The 14782-nt window shown below is 33.7% G+C and overlaps 1 long non-coding RNA gene across 1 annotated transcript; it reads left to right on the top strand.

Moving 5' to 3' along the window:
• The first annotated feature begins 7184 nt into the window (after positions 1-7184).
• LOC127852811 (uncharacterized) lies at positions 7185-9608 on the top strand. The gene is made up of 3 exons (XR_008036278.1): positions 7185-7290; positions 8510-8711; positions 8837-9608. It is a non-coding gene; the product is annotated as an uncharacterized LOC127852811 (long non-coding RNA).
• The last annotated feature ends 5174 nt before the right edge of the window (positions 9609-14782 follow it).

The following is a 14782-nucleotide window of genomic DNA, read 5'->3' on the forward strand; positions in this document are numbered from 1 at the left end:
GTAGAATGCTAACCGAATATTAGGAAGGTCTCTGTTTGAAGCCCCCCTCAAACAACTGAAATGTGTTGTTGCAAAACATTACCAGAGGAATTCTTTTAGGTATTATTACGTGTACATGTCAGTGATAAAACCACTGTATCATGGCTGCATACTACACTGAGATTAAACGGACGACTTATCACATAGTTGTGATTGGATCAAGGTTTAAGTCGGCAAGGTTGATCAATATCAAACATTAAAACCAAAACCTTTACCTTTGCCTTTATCTGAAACTCGAGGCTGTTAATGTGTGGTAGTTATCAAAATACAACACAATATTTCATAACAAAACAACCGCAATACAACTTAAAATCAATATAAACGAAACTTTGTTTATTGCATAGCCTTAAACAGTTGATAAGCATTATTAAAAGCACAAACCATGTGTATATTCATATGTTTTAGTTGATGTTTCCACGTGTATTCAAGTGTTGACGGGCTTTTTACATCGCGATGCAATCTATGATAAGTGTCGTTAGAAAGCAACTTCTCATATACATATTGGATAATGACATGAATTAATATATACATATGAATGTACCTTATTATACAGACAATTATATACATACCTTCGATTTGAATGCATCTTGAACTATTGTGACTGTTCTCTTTCGAACACGTGTATTTTCCTGATGTGTCTTCATTTAGTGTGTTTACAGAAATATAAACGAAGGTGAGTCCTTTATTCGCAGAAATGTTATAAATATTAAAAGCTGAAGTTGTTGTTGAGCATACTGAGGCAAACACAGACACGCATTCGCCAAGGTATATTTGACCTTTGTAGCACACCACTTTTCTTGTTTCTGTGTTAGTCCAGTTATAATCAAATGCCAGCTGTATGTTTTTACCATCTCTTTCGGCATATTTAATCACGCAGTCAGCTAAAAGAAACATAATGTAAAACATGAATAGCTTAAATAGGTGTCTTGTTGAAAACCGTAATAAGTAACTCTAGAACTTGCATCTCATTAACGATAACTATTTTAAACAGAACACAACAGAGATACAATATGTTCGCTTTGTTTGCACGCTACCGTTAGGATAGTTTATAAAAGCATAAATATACATTATAATGAAAAATTTCAACCGTTTTGCCCTATCCTTTATATATGTCATAAAATCGTTGCAATTTAGGACAAAATGTTGTTTTAAACAGAAATGTTATTCTTGGTAAAAAACTTAAAAACAACTCAACTATCGCTTTTTATAAAACTGTTAAGCTTGCATGCATACTTACATGCAGCATGTGAACAGATAAATATCCACAGGTATGGAATGTAAAGTATAAGCATTTGACTCCACATTGTGTATTTTATACACAAATCTATATACCGGTATAAAGCGTGTATGTTGTATATTATTTGGAGTACTACAGTACATCCATAAACGCTCGCGTGAACACAGTGTCTTTTGTAAGCTTACCGATTTGCATACCTAAAGTTTTCACTATATCTTCCTTGTACGTTCAAAATATATGTAAATGTAATGCCCTCAAACAAAAGGACATGAAAGCAACGCCCTTTAGTTTAAACCTATTTATCTTATCTCGATTGCATCGAAAGTATAATGCTTATGGAAACATTCTCGAGTCCGTTTCCTGGTAGAACAAATATACTTGGTGTCTTTTGGGGAGATCTATGAATGATCCAACTGTGGGGGTCAAACACATGACCTCACCGTCGCTAGGCGGACATCATATCCACTACGCCACGACGACCTTTGAATCCTGAAAAATGCAACATTTGTATAGAACTTTTCAAAATTCAGCTTTTTCATTGCTCCAATATGGTTAAGGTCAATCCATCACGCAATGCCTAGCAATACCATTATATACAGAAATTCAGAAACATAAAATAAAATAATGCAACAAAAATGTTAGCTGTTGTTCAACTTCCAAGACCTAAGGAATTACCGATTTTTTATCTCATTTAAACAACATTCATTTACATATTTACATGTATGTACTGTATCCACCACGTGATGGAAAGGTTGTGATATAACAAATACAAATTAATCATATTTGTACACAGGGATCTTGAACGTTGTGATAATACAAAAATTAAAACATTTAACGTCAAGGTCCAAAATCAGGTATAGTAACACGTATTTCCAACCCAAAGTTTGGCCGTATACCAATGAATCTGAAATAAATCAAAGACTAAACCCGTTTCAATAAAATAGACTAATTTACAACAATTTTTCGTGATGTACCCGAGGAATAGACTATGTTTTGCAAATCGTCATTTGGGAACAACACAACTTGTGGGTTTTGTTCTGTATAGATATGGCTATTCACTGTATGGCTAATGTGCCGAAACCTTTCGATTTGCCGTTTTGAAAGGAAAGAACACACAACAATAAGGCTGCATACACACTAATGTCTATGTATACAACTGTATGATACATATGTATCATACATGTCTGATTATAATAAATAATTGACAAATAACACATAACAGTAAATATTCCTTTTTCATGTCTCACGTATTGCAAAGTAGCTTTACGAAGTTGCTTACTTAACGTCTTTCTCGGTTATCGTAGCGGCGTAGGTTAATGTTGTTGGTATAAATATGTTGCGCAAAACAAGTTTATATATATATATATATATATGCATGTATGATAAATGTAGTTGCGTTATGACGGCGCTAATACATCTTCCTTTTCAAGAATGGAACATGCATCGTTAAAATAAGTGTTCACCTTGCTATGTTTATATCATAATGAACGTATTCGAACTTTGCAAACCACCGTTCCAAACAGAATATATTTTAATAGACAGCGTTGCGATACGTATAGGACCATTTGTGGACACTAAACTTGTATTTTCAGCGGATGTCTTTCCAAACGCAGACAAAGATATACGTATAACGAAATCAATAATTGCGTTTTTATGCCGGAACAATGTACTCACCTTATTTACGATGATAAAACTGGTTATAGTATTTTTACGGCACGGTTTTAATTGTTTGCAGTTTTACTCATAATATTGTTTACGATTTTAATATCATATTAACGCAAACGAAAAAAAAATGCTAGTTTATCTTAATGCAATAAGTGTAATTCAGGCCGTATGCCCAGTACAGGTTAATACATTTACACAAACACTTTGAATACTTTATGAAACACAAAATCATTTCAAAAGTTTATACATTGTGTATTTGAAGGAAACTAAATAGCAAAGATCAATTCATAAATGAAGAGCATGTTTACGTCTTAGGTGACCCATAACACAAAGAGACAACAATCTACAGGAAATTATATAAGTTCATTTACGTCCTAGGTGACCTGAAACCAAATGAAGATATTACACTACATGCATTATATTGGTTTGTTTACATCGTATGTGATTTTAAATCAACGGAAGACATCACACTACATAATGTTGGTTTGTATATGTATATGGTGACCTAAAACAATAAGAGGACAGTTATCTATACACAATTATTTTGGAAATAATTTCGTTTTTATGATAAGGAACTTGTTAATACAAATACTGATATCAGTATGCAATGCCTTTAAAAACTGCTAACATAAGGGCAATTGGATGTGCTGATAATTTGTATTGGTCTACACATCACACAATACATAATCCAAAAGAACAATTGACAACTGCAGTTATGATCGAGAGACGATGAGTATGCTTTGTTGATGAGCATGCAACAAATCAAAGAGCTATTGTTAAATTAATCAAACTGAAGAATATTCATATGAATTAACGCTTTCTATTTTCCTGCGGAATATTAATGGTTCTTTAAGTTCATAAACGATGATAACATAAAATATATACATGCATTCGTGTAAGACTAAGTAAATATGTATTGTAGTATAATGGAAACATAATAACAAACATATGATATAATGTTTAATGTATAAATTCGAAGACGTGCACATGCAATCACTATATAATACGTTGATTTAATTATCTCATTTGTTATCTAATTTGGCAAACTATACAGTTTTTGTCGCACATACTTAATAGTGTTCAATTTTCGTTATTTTTACCAACCTCACTCGAGTGCTATATATTTCTCCCGGAAAGTAAGGGGTGTAAGGGGGATAAACTGTTTTCAGGGTGTCCATCCGGCTGACTGGACGTTGCATCTTCTTATTACCTGTCTGACGAATATCTTGAAAGTTATATAAGATAAATGCATGTAGACCACACGGCACAAATGTGCAAAGCACAAGGGACATAATGTTTTGTAATATTTTAAGTGCTATTTCCGAATGTTATTCTTAAGGCTTATCTGTATATTTTCTCAAAATCTCAGAGAGGTATAAAACCAACCTAATAGATAGGTATGTCTGTTTGAGTGGATATGCAGTGCGCAAGACCACAAAGTCGTATTGTAATATATTTAGAGCTTCTGCCCTTTGTTAAGTTTTGCACTTCAATTTAGAACGGATCAATGTACAATAACTATAACTCTTGCTTACAGGAAGTGCGTGTACAAGAACCATGACTCTTGCTAACACATTTTCAGATATATTGCTCTTCGCGATTCATATGGCTACTCTCATTTAGCCACTTACTGATGCTTAGCATAATTCCTTTAGTGATGAAGCTATTTTCATACAATTGTACACATTGATGAAGGGCAGTTATTTTGGGGTTAATGCCCTTTGCTATTTTTTTGGATTACCCATATTATAACAGATGACTTGTGGAGAACATTCCGAGTAGAAGGTTTATAACGTTCTCGTCATGTTTTATATATTTGTTGCTCTGTGCGCATGATATGTGCGAAACATTAATTCGGCAGCTATGAGGAACCTATAACGAGACTTCGTTTAGTGATAGAAAACAGTTTTTTTTTTAGTCAACACGACATACGCGTTAACGTCTCATTTATGTGACGTCATAAAAATTGAAACTGCATGGCCAAATGCGTCTGAAAATTTGACATCAACTAATCATCTCATCAAATTGGATAGTCACTCGATTAAGGCATACACGAGATGTTTGAATTGCATGAAACTTCATAACATTAAACGACCAATAAACTTAAGGCAAGCTGTGGCGGTCAAGGTGCTCAGTATAAACATATTTAAAATGAATACATGTTTATGTTTACATTTTTAAACCATGAACCAGTTAGGGAAATAATAAAGGTAATATCGTTGTCTAAACAAATATTTTTAGAATTTAGATAATTGTATACATGTTTAGTTTTCAAGTTAACGCAGATGTAGCATAGCATTACAATATGTAACCTGAATTAATTAGTAATCCTAACAGACCTTAAAACGTTTAAGCAACCTTAAATGCATAACCTCATCTGACAAGAATATCCATAGAATGCAATTTACATCTCTTCAAAATGAGTTGCAGCTTCATTCAAGAAAAAAAAACGTTTTTGCGTGACTGTCAAAACAACACGTTACCTATATTTATGGTTGCTTTGGAGAAGCGCAAATCAGAAACAGAAAAATGTTATTTATTAGTGAATATTCGCATTTAATTTGATTTATTAATGATAATCAATACTTCTTTCTTGATAAAACTATTATGATGTTATAATTGTAGCTTGAAATACGACAACGATGTGTGTCCATGTAGTCTGTCAACTTTACTATGGCTAAGTGAGTTCGTCATGTCAAAAAATGTTCGTGTCTCAATTTTGTTTGCTTTTCTAGAAAACGGTTTTCAGTGTTGCATACTGTTTTCTTTAAATTTCTTTCTTATCGTTAAAATACATCGAACCAGAGTAATATGTTGCATTGCGTTGGCAAATGATTAGCTGCGCTTCTCTCCATTTCAGAATATGTTTTATTAGCCATGGTATCCGCCACAAGTAACCACCAGTTGTAGCAACTATATAACAATTCAAATTTACATGAATATACACTAAGACGCAGCATTTTTGAACTCCAGATTGTCTCCTGCAAGGCGTTTTAAGACTCTGTTTCAGGCACGCCATTCTCCCAAATCAAGTCGATGTTGATGTCATTTAGCCCGTTTGCCGCCATTGGACGCTTTATTTGAATTACATGTTTATATTTATAAACTGTACAGTATAAAACAACACCTGCAAACGTAACATGAACAAAAACAATGGTTAATGCAATGCCTATGAACGGTCGATGCAAAGCAAGGCTTGTTTTAATGGGTTCAAAGGTCGTCGAACAGTTAAAACATGTACAAATTTTCGATAAATAGCACGTTTACAAGTACAAAATAAACAGAATATAACATAAATTCATCAACTTCAATGTCTTTAATTCAACTCTTAACAAATATTTTTCAGACAATATGAAAGCGAAACAAAAAATATGAATTTTCGATTTGGATGTTCTGCTATTCGTTATATGACCAATTGACGGCTATACAAGTAGCAACATTCAGATATGGGAGGTATAATTGTATAAGTGATTATTTAATTTCAGTAGTAGTATTTCACACTAGTGATAAATTAAATAATAAATGATAACAGCACATTAACAAACATGTTTCTTCAAAGAAAACAAAATGATGATTTGCTAAATTGCATTCGCATTAGTCACAAACCATTAGAGGAGAACTTATAATACTTGTTTGTCAATAAGCTTAAGTGAGCACATGTAAATGACTCGTTTGTATGTAACCGCACTTTATGGGATTGATTAAACCATATTTTGCATTCTATATATATATTATAAAATGATCTGTGTTTTTCTGATTGATATTTGGAATTGCATTATTCACTATATGTGTCATGTCATTTGCCAATTGTCTGCCATCTTGCAATTCTGAGTAATGGGTTTTTTGTACATAGTAACACACTTCTGAGTTTCCATTTACAGCACAAGCTCTGTGTTAGTTCTTTGGTAAGAAATATGAGCTCTTCTAAGCAGAAATAAATTAATGTATAATTAATATAGCCTGTTCTTTAAAGTCGATAATTAAAATATATAATTTACAAGTAAATATTGATATACTGAGTATATATATATATATATATATATATATATATATATATATATATATATTTATATATATATATATATATATATATATATATATATATATATATATATATATATATTTATATATATATATATATATATATATATATATTTATATATATATATATATATATATGTATCGCGTCATGTGAAAACCTGACTTAATGACATTAACAACGTCATCAATAAAATTGCGAAATGACGTAATGTGTTTTTGTGGACATTTGCACATGTCTTGCGCGAAAAATTGTTTATATTTTGTTTAATTCAAAATGGATTTTCGGTGATATGGACCAAGAACTAGATGTAAGTATATTTGTCATTTTCAGCTTAATCAATTGCTTATTGTGACACTGTTTTTATTTATCGCCTGCCTTACTATAATTTACACAACTTATTACAACCCTATGCTTTGTCTGAAACAGCATTGACCTTGTCGAATATGTTCAATTTAAATTTTCCAAAAATATTACTACTAGTTAGGTGTTGTTTTATAAACAAACTGTTACTAAGAAAAACATGCATTATATTTTCAAGTGATAACACTTTTTTTATTTATGATGGTTAAGTTAACTTGCTCTTATGTTCAGCCATTTTGTTTTCTCTTTCACCGCTGCAAAGTGTATGCCAGGGGCGTAGCGATACGAAAAAATAAAAACAAAATGTACGGCTTTAAAACACACATTGCTTAAAAAATTGCATGTTGTTATCAATGCATGTTATTTTTACTCTTTAGCAATATTTCATGTGTGTATTTTTTAACAGAAAAACTCATTCCATATGCAATTTACAACAACGATGTAAAAACGATTAGCTACGCTACTGAAACCCGTACTGTATTGCGTCATCCAGTTCACGGCTTCTTAGAAATTGTCCTTATTTTATTTTTGTTACGTCAGTGCTTATAAGTGTAGCAGGAATAACGCGTATAAACATATGTTTATATTCAAAAATAAGATAGAAGATAAGCAGGCATATTTTAAGATGGAATTATCAACCATGTGAATGATGTGATGTAACGTATGAAAATTAAAAAAACCCGCGGTCAATTAATAGAAATTGGAAGCTCAAATAGTCAAGTCAACAGCATAAATCAATAAGAAATAGTTTCGTTTCCTTCTGTTTAATCGATCTAGATTTTCGTACGTTATTAATACGATAATACATGTGTTTTCCATAAACACTTGATTTTGACACATTGAAGTCCCTAACTCTATTCGTGTAAACCTATCAAGTTACGAATTCTGGTAACAATTAATGCACTTAAATGCTCGCCGATGTTTAAACAAATGTGTTATACGTTATTTGATTTTGTTTAGGAACTCAAGAGTCTCTACTCTGAGCATTTTAGTAGAACGCCGGTTTCCATCCCGTACGCGTCAGACTCTTAGTGAATAATTATTGTGCAGTTTATTTTTGTTGTACGGAAATTAGGATAAAGGAAGGGATGTCAACTTTAAATTCTGAAACAATACGCATACTAGTTAATGTTGACAAAAAAGGCAGCCAGTTGCTTATTTTACAGGGCACGCTCGCAGCCACGTGGTCAGTGGCTTTGCCGCCATTAAAAAGCGGTTTAGACGTTGCGATGTAAGTACGCTTGCACACCTGTCAAACGTCGTGAATGATTCATCCAACTCCAATGCCTCCGTCCAATAACCCCAGTGGCAGTGGGAGGATTGGCGCGCTTTACTGCAGCCAAGGTTCAGAGCTTTGCCGGGCATTCGGTATTGATTGTTTACACTAAATACGTGCTGTATATAGTCTTATATTTTGTATACTGATAAAAGCGGCACAAATAAAGTATCAGTACATTATATTGACTTTTAACATAAATATAATTGAATTGCAGGAAATATCAGTACTTCAGATTTGAACAACGGTGTCCCGGATATGTTTTCGCAAGGGAACGACATGGATCAGAAGAGACGAAGATTATTATGACATCAGAATCCGGTTTCGTTGCAACGGATAGACCGCGCACGCTCACAGCTGCAGGGTTGTCTGAGCAGCGTCGCGCTTACCTGACGAAGATTGTCTCCCCTACGTGTCCGCTGTACATCGTGCTGTGTTAGTGCATCAGGAAGATTGTGATGTTTGATTAGCGCACGTTTCAACATACTCGACTTAGAGTATTGAGAAAAAAATGTCTCAAAAAAAATCGTGAAAGTGGATATTGTTGTGTTTCACCACTTCACGGATTCATTTACTGTTATTAACTTATCATTTTTGTATTTAAATATATAGTTATATATCTAAATGTGACCGATTGTTACTTATGAGCATTTCAAAGGCTTATTATACAGAAAACACGAAAATATTTACTTGCGAAACAATGTTATTAACGCCGAAAATACGCGACGTCAACGACGTCGTATTAAAGAAATTATTTCGTGAGTGTGGTATTAAAGATTTAAATTCCGCATAGTATTTGGTCTATCACCGTCAAAAGAGTTGCAGATTTAAAACCAGGAAAGAAAAATCTGTAAGAAAATGATAAAAAGTAAAAATCAAAAATTTTGTCATTAAGGCAGGTTTTCACATGACGCGATACACACACACACACACACACACACACACACACACATATATATATATATATTTACATTCCTAGCCTAACATTATTTGCCACAGCCGTTAGGGTTAACTGTTTGGTCACAAAATCTATGATTGACTGCAAGACAAAACGTTTGTTATGTTGACACTTGAAAAACAAAAAAAATGTAAGGAAAGCTTAAGACACAAAGTAATATTTTGTTTGTTATTCATTCCAAATACCGGGTCCGTCGTGTTTAAATGTGTTTTACCCGTATTTTGACATAGTAACGCAATAGATGCATGCGATTAAATTGATAACATACTATCTGCTGCAAGTTATGGAGATGAAAGTGGAGATGTTATTAATGCTGGTAGTTAAAGAAGTCTTTATATTGTTTTGTTTGTACAAGTCGTGTTGGTGGTGTTGGTGGAAGTAGAGGTAGTCGTAGTAGTAGTGAAGGTGGGTCGATAATAATTTGTTCCGCAAGTGGGCGTGATTCTATCGAAAGCAGTTTTTAGGTAGTTTATATATGGTATGTGTGTAGTTGTGTTGAAAATGAGTATGATGGTGTTTGCAGCTATGGTGGTTAGTGTGGGGTGTTGATAGTGCTTCGTCAGGAGCTGTGTGTTCTCTTAGTGAAAGAGGTGGTCAATAGTTGAAGATTACTGAGGATGGATGCGTGGTGGTAGCGCAGGCGGTTGTGGCGACGAGTTCAATTATATAAATGGTGGTTGTAATGTGGTGATGATTTCGGTTACTTTTGATGTTGCATTTGTGGTGCTTATGGTTGTGATAGTGTGGTAGTGGTGGTGTTGTGGTTATGTGATTGTGGTTTTGGGCATGGTGGAGCTGGTGATGGTTGGGATGATGAAGTGTTTATATTGAATAGTGGCGGTGTTGTTAGTGATGATTGCGACCTGATGATGTAGTGGTTCTTTTTATAGAAGGCGAAAGGTTATGTCTACAATAATTTCGACGCTGGTGCAATTTGATGAGGTATTTGCATTGAAATTTGAAGTACTCGTGCAACCAGGTTTAATACGGACATGGAAAGATAGGTTGCATCCCAGAGTATCCTCACTTGTCCGTTCAAATCGTATGCCTTTTTTAAAATAGTTTCTTGTCTATTCTGTCATTAAAGCTATAAAGTAAACTCAGACATGCCATTTGGCGTTAATTCCTATATTTAATGCTGGTCTGAATTTTTTGTAGCGCATAGCATTCGCGAATAAATAATTTTATTTATGTTATCTTGATTACTTTAATAAATTGAACGACTTCTGCTAGCGTTTATATGGAACACCAAACGTGAGTATAAACAAGCTACGTAATCGGCTTTTTCTGAGATGTGTTACCTTGACCTTGACAGGTTATTATAAACGATGCTGGGCTCTGAAATCTCGTCATACAGAGTGATTCAGTTGAGGCTTGTATGCAAAAAAAAATATTCTTGCGTCAAAAAGTTTTACTTTTGTTTATGTTAATAATTTGCAACCCGTGTGTTATTTAAAACCCTAACTAGCTAGATGCTGCAATTAAATAAATAGAGAATAATAGGTTAGTGTTGATTATAGATCAGGTTTATCATGCGAGGCTTAGAAAACAAAAAACACGAGCCTTGGCGAGTGCTTTTTCGTTTTCGTGCCGAGCATGATAAACCTGATCTATAATCAACACTAACCTATTATTCTATTTATCCCACTTTTTATTCAGTAAACTTTTTTTATTTAAACAAAATAAGTTTTCATGAGTGTTTGTCGTACTTTGATAATGACTGTAGTGTAACCAAGGTCAGTGTATTACTCCGCGTTCCAAAAATAACCGCTGATCAAATAATCATTTTTTTAAATCAGAATATCGTTCTGTAACAAAGTGTCGAGCGTTATTAATTACAATTTTAATCATATTGAATTGCAAATCTTTAAGTTTTATGATATCAATATGACATTAAGTTGTTATATACAAGGAACTACATTTGTTTACAACGTAGCCTAACACCACACACAATTCACTTTCGATATCAAACTATCGAGTCGATCACGAGGTGCACAATATTTGCTTCTTTGTTATAATATGTGGTTATTCGTGACGAAATAACAAAGATAACTTGGATTTAAGCTAATTATATACATTAACATTTTGAATGTTGAAAGTGGCACCAAAGAATTGTGAGGCAAAGTTGTTCGAATCGAACTAGAGAAAGACATTTGCTGGTGAAGTGACTGGGTGGGGCGAACATCAAGATCAACTTGTTCGACGGTAGACAGTGGTTGTCTAGGCTGCATTTCGGCCATAGTTTCGGTGCGTGAAGGTGAACAAGAGGAATCTGTTGGATTGTTACATTTACTGCACTGAGCAAGAATGAACACTGTTGCTGCTGTTCAACAGATATGTTGGAATAATTGATTATGGACTGGACATTTTTGTGCCCTGTTATGGCCATGGTTTCAGTGGGTGGAATGTTTGCATTTCGAAGTTTTTGGACCAGGAATTTGCGAACTGAGTGGTTCGTTATTCTCTTGTGCTTGAGAAAGCCGGCGTCTTTTGCCATGGCCTTCATCATCTGACCTAACTTGTTGACACCCAATTGTTGACGCAATAATCACCGGGATGCAGTGTCATTTGTGCGTAGTGCCAGGTAGAAAAGATGCTTTGAAGAAAAATCAGATGGACGCATATCCGAGTACAGCTTGTAAATGAACACAGGATTTCTTGGTCCAGACGATTGTTTTCTACGGTCAAAGGGGAGCAACTCGAACTGACTTCTTTAAAGGGGAGCAACAACAACAGAACCTATTAGCATAGTGTTAAATTTACCTAATACTAGGTTTTAATGACAATAAATCACAAAAAACTCGTTTTTTGCTACTTTCCTTTGTTTTAAGGTCATTAAGATTGACAAACATTTGAGATTGTTTTTATTATTGATGCACTTGGCAAATACAGGTGACGAGGTGCGTGGGAAAAAGTAGTCCCGGTTCGGCAGTTGATGACGTCATTTCGTGCCATTGATTATAGCCTTGCCGTTGATTATAAATGAAATTTAATAAACGGGGCTTTAATAAACCGATTTCGCTGTAAAAGTGGGATAAATATTTATTCTCTTCAATTCTTAATGACAATACTGTTTTGTTGATTTGTATTGTCCATAAATCTATGCCAAGTTTGAGGCATATAGCATTTAATCTCACCCAATGCTTTTATGTTAACTTTTCGACGCGGTGACCCCAATTTTAATCAATTTTATTATTTGCATAATTTGCCGTTGTATGCTGCATGTCCTTTATAATTTACTATAACTATCTCTTACACATACATATTTGTGTATGTAACGTTTTAAATATAAAACATACATTATAATGTGAAAACGTGTTGTTGACTTATTTTCAAATATCACATGTGTTTATGTTATTTTTTATTTTATTCAGCAAAATAAGTTAGTTTTATTGCAGTTATTGTTGTGTTTGAAACATAAACATAATGACCCTTTCTGAATCACTTACTTGATACTTTATGCGTCCATCTAATTTACAATAGCAAAGTTGATACAGTTGCGTAAAATAAGAATCGCGCCATTTTGTTCGTATTAATGATCGGATATATATAAAAATTTGCGCAAGAATTACAATCACATTTTGAAATTTCAACAAAAAATCAATCAATTCACTCAATTTCCATTGGCATGTAAACATACTTAATCTCACCGTATTACGCGCCACGTCGATGACAGAGGGTGTCGTCGAAGGCAGACAGTTGGACTCGACCGCGAACAACAGGTAGGTTATAAATTCGGTCGGTTTAATTATATCACGCACGTTAGGCCAAAATCGTTGCTCCGAACATATTGTCCATTGACTGAGGACGCCACCAGGTAATTTTGGACTTGTTGTTCAAGTTTTTAAAGAAAAGTGAACGATTTAATATTGACAGTTTCCGAAAAATCATTGAAAATGACTGATTTTTGTTAAAAATATCTCAAGTTTGAAATAAATGACTGGACTTCGTCTTATATACTTACGTATTTATCCCTTGGGGATACGTAAGCAAAATATCAGCCCCTTGCGTTGTTTCATGAACATGTCACAAGCGTCCAAACTAACCCCGTCGAAAATAAAATTGATGCCGTCGTAGGCTAAGAAGACAGATTGTCAAAATAACTATTTTAGAGTATGAATTTTTGTTCATAACCTTGATTGTGATACCTATATAATATATATAACGAGGCTATAATATACGATGACACATCACCGCAAAAAAGACAAGAAAACAGAACTTGTGTTTTACGCTCCAAAAAAGACGGGAAAACAGAACTTGTGTTTTTAGCTCCAAAGACAAAATCAACTCGGGGAAACACAAAATACGTCTGTTTTCCCCTTTTTTGGAGACGTGAAAACACAATCGATATATTGTGCGCACAAGATAATCGCTCTGATATAACGTAACATACTACTACAACTACTACTACTACTACTACTACTACTACTACTACTACTACTACTACTACTACTACTACTACTACTACTACTACTACTACTACTACTACTACTACTACTACTACTACTACTACTACTACTACTACTACTACTACTACTACTACTACTACTACTACTACTACTACTACGTCTACTACTACTACTACTACTACTACTACTACTACTACTACTACTACTACTACTACTACTACTACTACTACTACTACTACTACTACTACTACTACTACTACTACTACTACTACTGCTACTACTGCAACTACTACTACTACTACTACTACTACTACTACTACTACTAATACTAATACTACTACTACTATTACTACTACTACTACTACTACTACTTCTACTACTACTACTACTACTACTACTACTACCACTACTACTACTACTACTACTACTACTACTACTACTACTACTACTGCTACTACTACTACTTCTACTTCTTCTACTACTACTACTACTACTACTACTACTACTTCTACTACTACTACTACTACTACTACTACTACTACTACTACTACTACTACTACTACTACTACTACTACTACTACTACTACTACTACTACTACTACTACTACTACTACTACTACTACTACTACTACTACTACTACTACTACTACTACTACTAATACTACTACTACTACTACTCCTAATAATAATAATAATAATATAATGGTCAATGCAATTCATTTGAGTTTAAAAAGATTCACTTTAAAGCTACACTTTATCACAGATTTAATAAGACTACTATTACTCGCTGTTTTCT

This window comes from Dreissena polymorpha, chromosome 12 (assembly GCF_020536995.1).
Source record: "Dreissena polymorpha isolate Duluth1 chromosome 12, UMN_Dpol_1.0, whole genome shotgun sequence".
In the NCBI taxonomy this organism is placed as follows: Eukaryota; Metazoa; Mollusca; class Bivalvia; order Myida; family Dreissenidae; genus Dreissena; species Dreissena polymorpha.